Genomic DNA, 14,544 nt, shown 5'->3' with positions numbered 1-14,544 from the left:
AACTCCATTAAGTAGTTTGTGTTGCTGATAATTCTACTTCGTTAAAGCTACAACAGGACACTCTGCAGAAAGCAAAATGCAGAAATTGATTGAATGGACCTTTGCATGGAAGGCATCAGAACGAGGTCAACCATGATTACATCGACATATCTGCGTTGAAGTACTGGTTTACTTCCGGAGACAGAGGGTTTCATCTTCGCCATCCAAGATCAGATTCCAACAAGGAACGCAAGGCTAAAGTCATGAGTTCAGATTCAGGAAAGGTGCAGAAATGAAAGCTTTGAAGGAGGAAGCTACGTACAAGTATTTAGGGATCAAACAACCTAGAAGGATCAATCAGAGACAGCTGAAGAAAGAATCAATAGAGGCGTTCACTAGATTGAGAAGGATAATGGAAACAGTTTCTACGGAAACTGACGAAACTAGCACATGAAAATGACGAGCAACGTGTTCTAGATGATGCAATAGAAATTAGCATTTTATAGCGACAAAATCCTCGGGAACAACCTTACTTTTTCCAGTTCCAAACAACGATCGCTCCAGAATCTGAACCGACGTTTGTGGATTGGGACGAAATGGACAACATTCGGGGACGAATGTCCCAAAAGGTCAACTGCAAATATCATTATTGGCCATTCCTCGTTCCACATCTGAATTCACAAGACTGGGGATAACGAGTTCTCTACCCCGATATACGTCATCGTCCGAATGGAGTGGATATGGTTTATTCCCAATCATTCCGAAACTGGATGCGAAATATGGAGGCACATAGATCATGATACTTTTCCAAACGTGGCACATTCGTCTTGTGCCAAGGTATTTTTCCGTACCCATGTAGGTTACAAAATAGAATAATGATGCAGTCAGGCATATCCTCGTTGTCCTACATTTTTCCAATTGAAGTTGCCACCACAAGGGACAGCTTCGGGTAGAACATAACCGCTGACTCAGTTCACGTAACGTTTTTCCTTGAAAAAAGACGCCTGTTTGCAACGAAACGGCAACAGTAATACGTTTTTGATGAAGCTGCCGAAAGAAAGAGCGCGGCGTAAAATGATAATGTTACACATGTGGCTTGTTTCAGGAATTGGCGTGCCCTACGTTGATGTTCTAATAAAGGGATAGTAGTCTTATGGAAACATTGGCGTGGGCAGAATTTTTTGAAGGGGTCTGGGAGGTTCAGTTTAGTTTTATGCTTGCTTGCTTCAGAATAATGTCGATTTCAGTACATATCTGGGGTGTAGGGATACGGACGATTCTGGTAGCGGCTTGCCAAGCATGGCTTCTACCCAGAGGCGGTTCCAGCAGTGATTTCTAGTGATAAATCTGGAAATTTCATCGAGCTCGATGTAACCGTTCGGTCTTGACGATTTTTTAACTGACCCCTTTTGGGAATTTTTCGAGGGTCAATTTTCGACGGGCGTATCTCTTAAAAAAATGATGGTAAATTTAAATGTGATACATTTTCTGAAAGAGCAGCTCTTCGAGATATAAATCTCGAAATGCCATAGAGCTCGGTGCAACCGTTAGGTCTTGACGATTTTTTAAGTGACCTCATCTTCTGTCAAGTTTTGACACGCGTATCTTCCAGAAAAATAATCGTACATCTAATGGTCTGTTCCGATATTCCTGAACAGTACTGTCAGTATTTCAGAAACGATGCCTATTGGCCCAGTCGTTCGAGTTCTATTGTTATTCGATTGCGGGCCAGTACTAGCAGCAATATCGGAACAGGCCCCAAATGTGATACAGATTCTGAAAGAGCATCTCAGACTGATAAAGCCAGGGCCGTATTTTATCGTATTTTGCTGAACCATTAACGCTTCTGGATGCATTTGATTATGCAACGTCTTATTTATTTCATTTATCAGTGTGGCATAGCCCCATATACCTGATTAGACAAAAGCTTCACTGCTATAAACAGAATATTAATTATATTTCTTCAAATGATAATGGGAATATCAGAGCGATGTGATATGAGAATTCATTGGAAACTATTTTGCACAAATAACAGCGTCCGTCGACTAAATGGTTCTCATTACAACAACATTCTAAAGCACCGTCGGTTAATGGATATTCTCGCGAAAAATAAATCGCTCATATATGGGACCGCACAGAGAAAATTTAAATATGTATCAACGCAACGTATAACAAAGTTTGCGCTTTAATCTGGCCAACACTGAATTGAAATTTCCCGTGAAGTACTTGTGGCGATCTATTTGAATTTCAAATTCACACCAGAGGCTCATAAAGTGAAATAAACAGGGCCGTTGGTGGGACTGCGAGAGGGAGACTGTATTTTTATGAATTTTACGGATTTCGCAGTTAGCAGGGTTATGCGCACTCGTTTTGACTCATTGCAGAACCGAAAATGAGAAGAAAAATACTCAGCAATCAAAATCCTAGTCCAATTTGAAATGATCGTTCCTTTTCTAATACATTAAAACTTGTGGCACTTGTGGATGACAAAAGTCTAAATTTTTTTCTTTATAAAGGAATGAGGTGTAGGTACACAAAAATCTACTCGAATAAATTCTCTACACTATAGTGAAATTCCCATCAAAATCGGACATCTAGTTCCGGAGAAATGGAAGATTACTTGAATTGGAGCTGCTAAAATTGCTTATCATCGGGTATCCTCGAAAGATAGACATATGTCATCGAAGACTTTTTATACACTGAGCAAAAACGCACATTCTGTAAATCTCAATTTTAATGAAAGTTAACTCTACATTGACTTTATAACATATGTTTTATGTTCTCTCGGGAAGGTTTTGAACGAAACAAGACACATTAAATGGAAGAAAAATTCAGGATTTCACCGAATCTTATGTGAAAGAAGAGAAATGAACAATTTTCAAAATACTGAAATGCTGATAAGTGATTTAATACTTGGTATTTCCACCCCTTGCGTTAATTACAGCTCGGCAACGACGGTTCATACTCAAAATGAGTGATCTTAAAATGTTCTGATCCAATACTTCCCAGATTTCTCCGAGTTGGATTACTAAGTCATTAAGAGTAGCTGGAGGATTTTCTGAACTTCTCAGCCTTCTATTGAGGTTGTCCCAAACCTGCTCAATCGGATTGAGATCTGGACTTCTTGCTGGTCATTCCATTCGAGGGACTTCAACCTCTTCAAGGTACTCCTGAACGATGCGCGAACCCGATGGGGTCTGGCATTATCGTCCATAAAAATGAAATTTTCACCAATGTATGAGGCAAATGGCACTACATGCTCTTCAAGAATGTTCCTTATATACTTATCAGCATTCATAGCTCCATTATCAACGACCACTAGGTCTGTGCGAGCAGTCAAATATATTCCACCCCATACCATAATCGATCCTCCCTTGAAACCAGTAGTATTCAGGAAATTGCACTGAGCATATCTTTCATGTGGATGTCTGTATACAAGGGAACGTCGATCACAATGGTAGAGGCAGAATCTAGACTCATCTGTGAAGAGAACTCTTTCCCAATCGGCCTCTTCCCAATGGATATGCTCTCTCGCAAAAACCAAACGCGCCCTTCGATGGGCTGGGGTAAGAGCTTGGCCTCTTGCCGCGACACGAGGCCTCAAATCATATTCTCTGAGGCGATTTCTTATGGTCTGAGTGCTAATTTGCACCTCATGAGTTTACTCAAGCTGAATTTGAAGGAGGCCAGCGGTTGCAAACCGTTGTCTCAACGAAGAAACTCTCAAGTAACGTTCTTGAATGGCAGTTGTTATCCGTAGTCTACCCTGTCCTGGTCTTCGGACATTCATACCTGTCTCCCTGAATCGCTGCAACATTCTGGACACACTTGTATGGGAAACTCCAAACCTTTCTGCAATTCTTGTGTATGTCCACCCTTCCTCTCGCAAAACTACCGCTTGGGCACATTCCTCTTGGGTCAAATTGCGTGTTTCGCGTTGCATAGCGATCGAGTGTAGAAAATCAAACGAAAGAGAAACTATTGATCACTAGAATTGATCGAGAACAACTGATTTTAGAATGGAGCCAATACATTCAAAATCTGATAACATCATCTTTTTTTATTCCTGCTGGGAAAAAACATCTGTATTGAAGAAAATCGTTGAAAGTGGATAACATATGCATGCATAATTCTGATAAAAATAATTATCATTGAGAACACCTTCAGTTGTAGAATAAATTTGAGATTTCCATAATGTTCGTTAATTTTTTTGCGCAGTGTACTTTATAAGAGTCTTGCTTGATAACCAGAAACATTGTTCGTAGACGTTGGGCAATGTTTTGGTTTGAAACTGGAGACCCACCCTTAATTACGTTTGAAACCTGCCCCATTTCACATATCCGAAGAGTCACAAACTTTTACGGCTCAATAACCAGGTACCGTTAATGCAGTAACTCGAACTTTTATTGTTTTAAGTGGGCCTGAATGGCGGCACTGTAGCCTGTGTATTCCTGGTAGTTGAGCGGTCTGTTTTCCGTTGGAATGTCAGATTATATTTCCCAATTGGTAAAAATCAATATTGAAATGTTTTTCTGAAAAAGTCAACTGAAGTAGGAGTGAAATCCTCAACACTCAGTCAATGAATCGAATGCAGAGAGAATTCGAATGACATTAGCTCAGATGCAGTTGAAGTTAAGTAAGTTTTATAGGCGTTCGTTAGTCCAGTTACAGTTCAGCACGAACCAAGAGTTGATAATAGTCCGTTTGACTGTAGATGTCAGCCAAATTTAATGCTGTTGCTTTTCCGTTAAATATCGAAGTCTAAAGGGAGTTTTTTTGGGTCCCTGCTTGGGCACCAATTATGTAATATGGTTGAAATGAATATAACTAGTTCAATCAGTCATACATCCTGCATAAGTTTCAAAGAAATCGACTACTCAATTACAAATATCTCCATCACGACAACATAAGGAAACATAAGCCAATAAGCCACAGAATTGGGGAAGTATTCGTCCCCTTCCGACCAGAATACCGAACATCCCCCTCAAGCCGAATCAAGAAATCAGCCATTTGTAAAACACAAGCCATAAGTACTGCATAAAACTCCAATAAAAATGCCAACACGTTTCCACACTTTTAACCGATCGATGGTTCCCAGCGGAATAAATTTTCATAAATTTTCCGAGCGAAAAAATATCAACCTGGCACCAGACCAACTGATAGGAATTCACTTTCCCTTCCGTCCACCATTTCTCTCTGAAGATTGAGCAAGATCGAAAAGGGTCACGGAAACAATTCGAGTGGAAGTGTGAATTTTCAAGGAGATAAATATAGATAAGTGGGTGCTACCCTACTTCCAGAGAATTCCCTACAGTATAGAATGAACATGAACCGATTTTTCCATACAAGGTGAGCTCAGAAGTGAGTGATTCTCATTATGAGGTAAGATAGAACTAATCGAAATGAAGCATATCACCACAAAATTATCCAGAGGATAACCTTTGGATTCTGTCGACTTCCCTTTTATTTTTCGATGTTGCGATTTCAATATCAGTTCATATCTCTGAAATACAAGGAAATATTAAAAAATTCTTAGCCTACTATAGAACCAAACAAAATTTCAATGTCAAAATATTTTGTTACTCAACATATTCTCCTCTTAATGGGATACATTTATTTCAGCGAACCTGCAACGTCTCTAGACCTTCCAAAAAAATGTTTATTCTTGCTCTGCAAACTAGACCTCCACAGCTTTCATTACTTCCTCGTTGGAAGAAAATTTACCACCTTTCAAACTTTTTTTCAGTTGAGGAAAGAGATGATAGTCGCATGGAGCCAAATCTAATGAATAAGAAGGGTGTTCTAGTAATTCAAACCCTAAATCACGAATTTTTTGCATGGCAACATGAGATTTGTGTGCAAGGGCGTTGTCCTTCAAAAACAAAACACCCTTGGATAGCTTCCTTCGTCTTTTCTCTTTAATTTTTTTCCGTATAGTGGTCAGTAATGTCGAATTGTAATCTCCGGTTATTGTTCTACCCTTATCCAAAAAATCAATCACGATTACTCCATGGCAATCCCAAAAAACTGAAGCAAGAACTTTTCCAGCAAATTTCTGGACACCAAACTTCTTATGTCTTGGAGAACCAAAGTGTCGCCATTCCATCGATTGCTGCTTTCTTTCTGGATCGTAGAAATATACCCAAGTCTCATCCATAGTAACAATTCGGTTTAAGAAGGCTACATCGTTTTCAAATCGAACACAGATCGAACGCGATGCTTCTACCCTTGCACGCTTTTGGTCAACATTAAAACATATGGGGATCCATTTTGCAGCTATTTTTCTCATGTCCAAATTGACTTGAACTATATGATGAACGCGTTCGTATGAAATATTCAGAGCTTCAGATATCCGTTTTAGCCCAATTCGACGGTCTGATAAAATCATGTCATGAACTGCATCGAAACACAGAAACTGGCCTTCCCGATTGGTCAACATCTTCAATGGAAAATTTACCTCTTTTGAAGATTGCAGCCCAATTTTTCACGGTCGCATACGAAGGATATCGATGACCAAGGGTATTAAGCATATCTTCGTAAATCTGCTTTCCTCTTAACCCTTTTTAAATACAGGTTCTTGATGATGGCTCGATACTTCAATTTTTCGATTTTCACAATTTCGGTGGACATCTTCTTTCTTTCAATTTATTGCGTAACTCTGGTTTACTTTTTCGACCTCAAACTTCACACTGACACTTCTGATTAGTTATTGTTCGTTGCTATGGTAACGCAATATTTTTTTTATGCGTGGAACTGGTCTAGGCTAACTAGATATCGATACATCCTCGTATTATCCACGTAAAACCACAAGACGATCTCAGTTACTCTTCTGAAAACTTAACCCTGCGGTAAATATTTTTCCTTTTCGCCATATCTCGATGAAATTGCTGATGAAGTTTGTAACGTCAGTCAGACCACTCAACCTTCCACCAATTCCATCAGAAATTACTCCATTCGGGTGGAATCCGATGCGTATTCGACCATCGCATAATATTTGCTCTGCACTCAAGAAAAAGTCAGACACCAGACGACTTAATGAAATTGAGTTCCCTTCTGTTGACCTATTACGTTTCATCACTGAAAATGTATGCATAGTTGAGCCGGCCTGTGGATGACAATTCAATTAAGAATATGGAAATGTGGACATGCGACTTATGCGTGAAAACTGTGGGTTGATAATTTTTGGGTCCTGCCCAACCTTCAAAATACGAGTGTGGCAGATCCTTCACGAAACAGTTCACGCCTTTCCATGCCTGAACAGAATGTTCTCATTTGAGAAGGAATGCTATAGATTATAACCTCTTCTCCAGGGTGAGATGAAGCTCATATTTAAATTAGCAACAGACCACCGAATTGCATAACTTGTCACTTGTCCAGCTAATGATAATTTTTGTTCTTCCCGCCCTTATATGCGTCTATACTTTTCTAATAAGGAACATCGATAAATCACCAATTAAATTCTAAGTATCTACAATTTAAATTGCATTATTTGTGAGAATCCTCCCTTCAAGCATTCCGCAATTTTATTTGGTTGAGGTGAATTATAGCACCATTTGTAGCGTACACAGATGGCTCTAATGCTTTCGCGCTACTTTCATGAGAACTACTCAACGAGATGCCTGGGTATGCCGAGATTTATTCTAACGTAACCGAAAATTAATTTCCCAAGCAGATTAATCCCAGTGTCACTGGAGAGGAATTTCGAACAAAGGGTGTGTCCCCGATTTTCTCCAATAAATTCCTTGATACATTTACAGGCAACAATCCTGTAAAAAAGCGAAGTGTTTCAGATGAAGAGTCGAAGAATGACAATCAAACTGACAAAATTTCCATGTGGAGGCAACATTTGATATCGAAGAATTCAAATTGGTTTCTACAAACCATCAAACAACTTTTCTTTGAGTTGGTCAGGCAAGTGAGATGTTATAATAGTGACATGAATATTGACTTGGAGTGAAGGAACGGCGACGTAGATAAGTGCAGGACCGTTTTAAGGATGAAAAAGTCAACTCAGACTCTGAAAAACCATTTGGCTCCGAAAATTTCACATACACTTTGATTCAACTCTAATTAACGCATATTACATTTCGTGTTTGATGTTAATGACTCCAACTTCGCTTATAAATAGTTGAGGTACTTGGGAATCACCGAGATATAGAAGATGCATCTTCTACGGGGCATCTTCTACAGGGCATATCCTACAGGGCATCTTCTACAGGGCATCTTCTACAGAGCATATTCTACAAGGCATATTCTACAGGGCATATTCTACAGGGCATATTCTACAGGGCATCTTCTACAGGGCATATTCTACAGGGCATCTTCTACAGGGCATATTCTACAGGGCATCTTCCACAGGGCATATTCTACAGGGCATCTTCTACAGGGCATCTTCTACAGGGCAAATTTCCTGATGCAAATCGTTTTTCAGAGTGTCGGTTGCCTTTTTCATCCTGAAAACGGCCCTGGACTTCTCTACATCGCGCTCCCTTCACTCCAAGTCAATATTCAACGTCGCATCTTATCCCGTCGCTTTTCCACTGCAATATCAATCCCGAACACCGGCAAGCGATGGTCATATCGGCCTCAGAATATCGCGGGTTTTCCTTTAGATGGCCCCAGGGAAGGCAGACAACGGCTGTATTGGCGTTTACACGTACGCCATTATCGTTTGGATGGACGTCCATTCTGTTTAAAAACAGATACCGTTATTTTTACGCTATATCGAGATGCGAGAAAGAACACCGTTGATGTTTTAGTGGGTTTGCGTCAGACTGGATTATGAAAGGCTGATGTTACCTTTATATCCGGATTGCATTAGAGATGGAGCAATATAATATCCATTCTGTTGTTGATGGAAACACATATTTTTGTGAGTGGATGTATATATTACAGTTGGAATTTGTTTTCGGTCATGGTTTTTCCCGAGGCCTCAGTTGGAGGGAGTCATAACTAGAGGCTGCAGTCCAGTTGAAAAATGCATAAATCGAGAGATATGCGCATTATGTGTTTGTCCATGATTGTCATAATAAATAAACCAATAGAAACAGAAACGCAATAATTCTTCTCTTCCCTTAAAGGAAAAGTCTGTTATCATTTAATTTTGTCGGACTGAAGCCGCAGAGTTAGAAAATTAAATAGGTTTTTGAATATACAGGGTCATTGACTCGTACGAATATTTAAACATTAGATTCTTGAGGTCACAAGAAACACTTTTTTCCTTCACCATTTTTTCCGAATCGGCTCGGTTTGAGGGATACAGGCTGTTGAAAAACCATAAAAATGTTTTTAGTCCTATCTCACAAACGATTTTATCGAATGGAATGAATTTCGGAATATAGTTTTTCATTTATTTGATGAATCTTTTTCGAACAAAAGATATCACCCACGTCTTCCAATTTCTTCATTAGGAACATTACGTATCATAAAAATACAAAAAATTCAAAGAACCCAACCCTTGAAATCAAGTTGATCGCTATCTAATGAATGTTGGAACGTTGACCTCAATCTGAAGACCAAGACAGCTGTTTACAAAGCAGTGGTCCTTCCAACGTATTTTTATGGAAACGAAAGCTAGCTGCAGGCGACATATTAAAGAGCTTGCATTGAACAAACGCAACAACGTCATCTAAGAAAGATAATGCACATTAGATGGTTCCACAAAGTTTCGAATGCAGCAGTCTTGCAACGCGCGAGTTGTACAACAATTGAGACTCAAGTAACGAGAGCCCGACTCAGATGGAGCGGCCACATTCTGAGGATGCAAGACACAAGACTGCCCAAAAGAGCTCTATATGGCGAATTCACTGAGGGAGCCCGGAAACCAGGAGGCCAGTATAAGCGGTTTAATGATATACTACATCAATCCCTAAAATCAGTTAATGCCAATCATAACTGGGAACAACTAGCGTTAGACAGGTCACAGTAGAGGTCTTTAGTACACAGTTATAATGGAGACTCGAGAAGAATACAGCGGCGGCCAGATCTAGTTGGTGACTATCCATGACCGGAATGTGGTAGGATCTGTAGATCACGGTTGGGTCTCTTCAGTCACAGGAGGGCACACAGTCGAAAAATGAGGTACTTTGAACGAATGCAACTCTCTTGAAAAATCCATAGATGTGTAGTGTGACAGATTCAGCTAGTTATTCCAAAGGGAATTTTTTTTTCAGGAGTGGCACAGCTCATTATGTAAACTTAAAATGTCTATATCTTTTTATCAGGACCTAGTATAAGTTTCTTTTGTTCAAGACTCTACTGTTTCTTTGTACGAGTCAGAGACCAATCCAGTAGATGTATAATTTGAGGGGAGCAGTTTCAAAATATAAAAAGAAGCTGTTGTTGTGGTTCAATCGAACCGACAATATCATTTATTGTAAATTCTAGATATGATCGATCTTCCAACAAAATACTCTCCATTGAAGTGTAGCTGAACTTTTTCCGAGAGAATCTACAGCTTCGTTCTGAACAAAAGTATCCCAATATCAAAGAAATCCTGCAGCAACGATGAAAAAACCCCAGCCGAGCAGTGGAACGAACTGAGACTCATTGAATGCCGGGAATAAGAATCAAAAGGAAGACTCCATAGGTCCTTAACTTTTCATTAATGCCACGTTGCTGCTGGAGTCGAAAAATTAGGAACGAAATTCTCAATCGGCTCATTTTTCAGAGGGCAGATATCAACAATGCAGCCCTTTGATTCCTTTCAGACACTTATCTCTCTAATAAGCTTACTGACTTACTCCGGTTGCCGTCGAATGAAAAAATCTGGAGCTTCTGTGTTTTTCCCAATGTCGAACCGATTGGTATTCGAGGGCTTTTTCATTCGGAATGAATAAGGCATTCAATATATTCGTTGTGAAAAATATTAGATGCCTTGGTATAGGGACGGCACAGACATTTGTGATTCGAAGTTTCGTTGCTGCGGCTGTGGTGAGGGCAGGTAGGTGAGGAAAGGCTCTTTGTGTTCTTTAGGGTCTGCAGTTTTCAGTTGGCACCATGATTTTGACCTGATTGCAGTGGGGCTTTCCCATTCGTACGTTTTACGAAGATTACTGTTCTGTGGGAGTTTCGGCGTCAATTTGAATTTCCTGTTTTTGTCCCTTCTGCAAACACAATCAACAATTGAGGTCACTAACTTACCCACTAAAAAAAATGTCACGATTATTGCTGACATAAGTATGCCTGTCAGAGGTGTTGGATTAAGATTCAGATTTGATGGAGGCCTGTTTAACCTGAAGCGCCTCAGAGCAAAAACCCGTTCAAAGGTTATCACGGTTATCACGCACTCATCACTAGCAGCTCAGAGGATCTACAGATAATGTTGGACACCTATAAACATATATACGAAGCCTTAGGTCTTAAACTCAATACTGAAAATACCATGGTAATTCCGCCAAAAAGCCTTCAAACAGATATCAGCCTGAAGGATGAAACTCTAGAACAGGTCGAGCAGTTCAAATACTTATTACCTCATAAATACTAGGGCTAACCTGGACACGGAAATACACAACCGTATCAATTCGGCATCACGGGCATTCTGGAAGCTAAAAGACAGAGTGTTTCAAAATCACGACCTCAATCTGAAGACCAAGACATCTGTTTACAAAGCAGTGGTCCTCGCTTCTTTACGGAAGCGAAAGCTGGAAGCCCTACAGGCGACATATTAAACAGCTTGAACAAACGCAACAATGTCATCTAAGACAAATAATGCACATCACATGGTTCCACAAAGTTTCGAATGCAGAAGTCTTGCAGCGCGCTAGTTGTATAACAATTGAGACTCAAGTAACGAGGGCCTGACTCAGATGGAGTGGCCACATTCTGAGGATGCAAGACACAAGACTCCCCAAAATAGCTCTGTATGGCGAATTCACAGAGGGAGGTCGGAAACCAAGAGACCAGTATAAGCGGTTTAAGGATATACTGCATCAATCCCTAAAATCAGTTGATTCCAATCATAACTGGGAACAACTAGCATTAGACAGATCACAGTGGAGGTCTTTGGTCCACAGTTATAATGGAGACTCGAGAAGAATACAGCGGCGGCCAGATCTGGTTGGTGACAATCCATGCTCGGAGTGTGGAAGGATCTGTAGGTCACGGTTGGGTCTCTCCAGTCACAGGAGGGTACACAGTCTCAAGTAGTCCTAAGAAATTATAATGTTGATCGCACCCATAGTTTCGTTTTTGGGTCCTTTTGTAGATTTATTCTCGGTAACGGGATACAGCAATGAATGAATGAATGTACCTGCAAGTTCAACCGAATTTTCAATAATTAAAATTTTCAAAATGAATATTGTGATAACATTATGGGTCTTTGCACAATGTAGAGAGAATTAATGAGATCGAAGATACGTATAGAATGAATTCAAAATCTCATTTCGAGGCAACGCTTTACCAATTTGTGTAGGTATCTAATTCAGCAATTCGAATATCGTTATGATAAATGCACGTTTAGCCCGTAATATAAATTTCGATATATGAATATTACGATTCCTTTCACACCATCCTCCATGTATTATCCTCCTCCCCAATTGCCATCGATAAATTAGCGATAAAATATTTTTGCTACAATATACGATACCGGGAGCTATTTGCGATTGGGTTTGGGGAACCACTATGGCATTATTTCTAAAAGGAACACGATTGTTTTCTCTTTATTATACTCCTTCTGTTGTTATTTATTCGAGTTCGTACGGCTCTAAGGCATTCCTAACTAATTTATTACTCTACAAATATCATTGCGCGGAACATTCCTATAGATTGTGCACGGTTTTCTTTGTTTTCCTGAATTTCGTTACATCTGGAAATTCTACGGTATTTAATTGAGTTATTCGCTTCAACTGAGGCCTGATAAAACGAAGCATGAAATTCTCCCGTTTCCGTTGAAACGAATTTAAAGGGAACCTTATCAATTGGAGCTTCACGTACGGACTCATATAGTTATGCCCGTAATTTAATGATGATTTCACATGAAGAGTTTGCCAACGATAACATGAAATTATCTGTGCTCTCTGGTTGGCCAAAATGAGCGATATGTCCTTGGACGGTCATGGCAGCCTTATAAGTTTCATTTTTCGGGATTATTTCTATTATCGGTTTACTAATTTCACCATTTCTTGGCTTCTCTGCCTAAAGACTCATCAGTGAAGGGTTTCCTGGCAGATCTAGGCTTCAAATTTTGTTGTAGCTCTTGCTCTTCCACCCCTATATAGATATGAAGCTCTGAAACCATTACCATAGCGATTTCACGCTCTTCCAACTACAGTTGTCTAAACACGGAGATGGTTAGCAAATTCTTGTTGAGTTAAATTTTCGTTTAACCAACACACTGATTGTTTCAGTTGGTAGGCCCCTAAACGCAATGTGAACTAGTGATTATTAATCTACATTTGTTACCCACTTTACAGTTATCCAAACGGAGTTCTTAAAATTCCCCTGGATGGGATATTGACAAATCTGAAGAATAACCGAAGGACCCTCTCAATTCGCTTCAAAAAACCTCAAGGGTATTATTCTGAATTCTTGAATTGTCGCGAGAGTTCTCTGCCAATCTGGGGGACTTTCAAATGTATCTCTGGGTTGAAAATTCGAACCTCATTATTCCTTCATCCATATATCCGACAAATAAGGGATGATGGTCCTTCAGTGTTCGCGTTCGACTGCTTCATTCTGAAATTTATTCTCCACTAAATTTGGATGAGTCATATTTGGAGATGGACAATGAGGGTTTGGAGGTTTGGTTCAGGGGGTACGAGGATAATGGATTTTAAACAAGACAGGACTAGTAACTTGTGTTCAACCAAAATTTGATATACCAATTTTCTGAGCCTTGTAAAAACATCACTTTTAAGGATGTAAATGAATAGTTGCAAAAAATTCAAGAGGCCGAGAAATGTGTGGAGTTTTCATATAAAATTTTGTTTTTGTGCCACCCCTGTTTAGACCCAGCCCTCATATGATGGCACATGAACATCACCAAAATTCAATATTGCTTTTTCACATCTTGTTAATCGATATATACGAGGTTTTATTAATAAATTCTTAGCCTACCTACTATAAAACCAAACAAAATTTCAATGTCACAATATTTCATTACTTAACATATATTTTCCTCTTAATTGAATACATTTGCTACAGCGAACCTGCAACGTCTCTAGACTTTTCAAAGAAATGCTCTGCAAACCAGACCTCTACAGCTTTTATTACCTCCTCGTTGGAAGAAAACTCACTACCTCATTTTTCTCATGTCCAAATTGTCGTGAACTATATGATGAACGCGTTCGTATGAAATATTCAGTGCTTCAGATATCCGTTTTAGCCCAATTCGATGGTCTGATAAAATCATCTCATGAACTGCATCGATATTTTCGGGGACTGACACAGAAACTGGCCTTCCCGATCGGTCATCATCTTCAATGTAAAATTTACCTCTTTTGAAGCTTGCAGTCCAATTTTTCACGGTCGTATACGAAGAAAATTGATCGCCAAGGGTATAAAGCATATCTTCGTAAATCTGCTTACCTTTTAACCCTTTTAAATACATGTACTTGATGATGGCTC

This window comes from Coccinella septempunctata, chromosome 8, assembly GCF_907165205.1.
Source record: "Coccinella septempunctata chromosome 8, icCocSept1.1, whole genome shotgun sequence".
Taxonomy (NCBI): Eukaryota; Metazoa; Arthropoda; class Insecta; order Coleoptera; family Coccinellidae; genus Coccinella; species Coccinella septempunctata.
Note: the sequence above shows the minus strand (reverse complement) of the source record.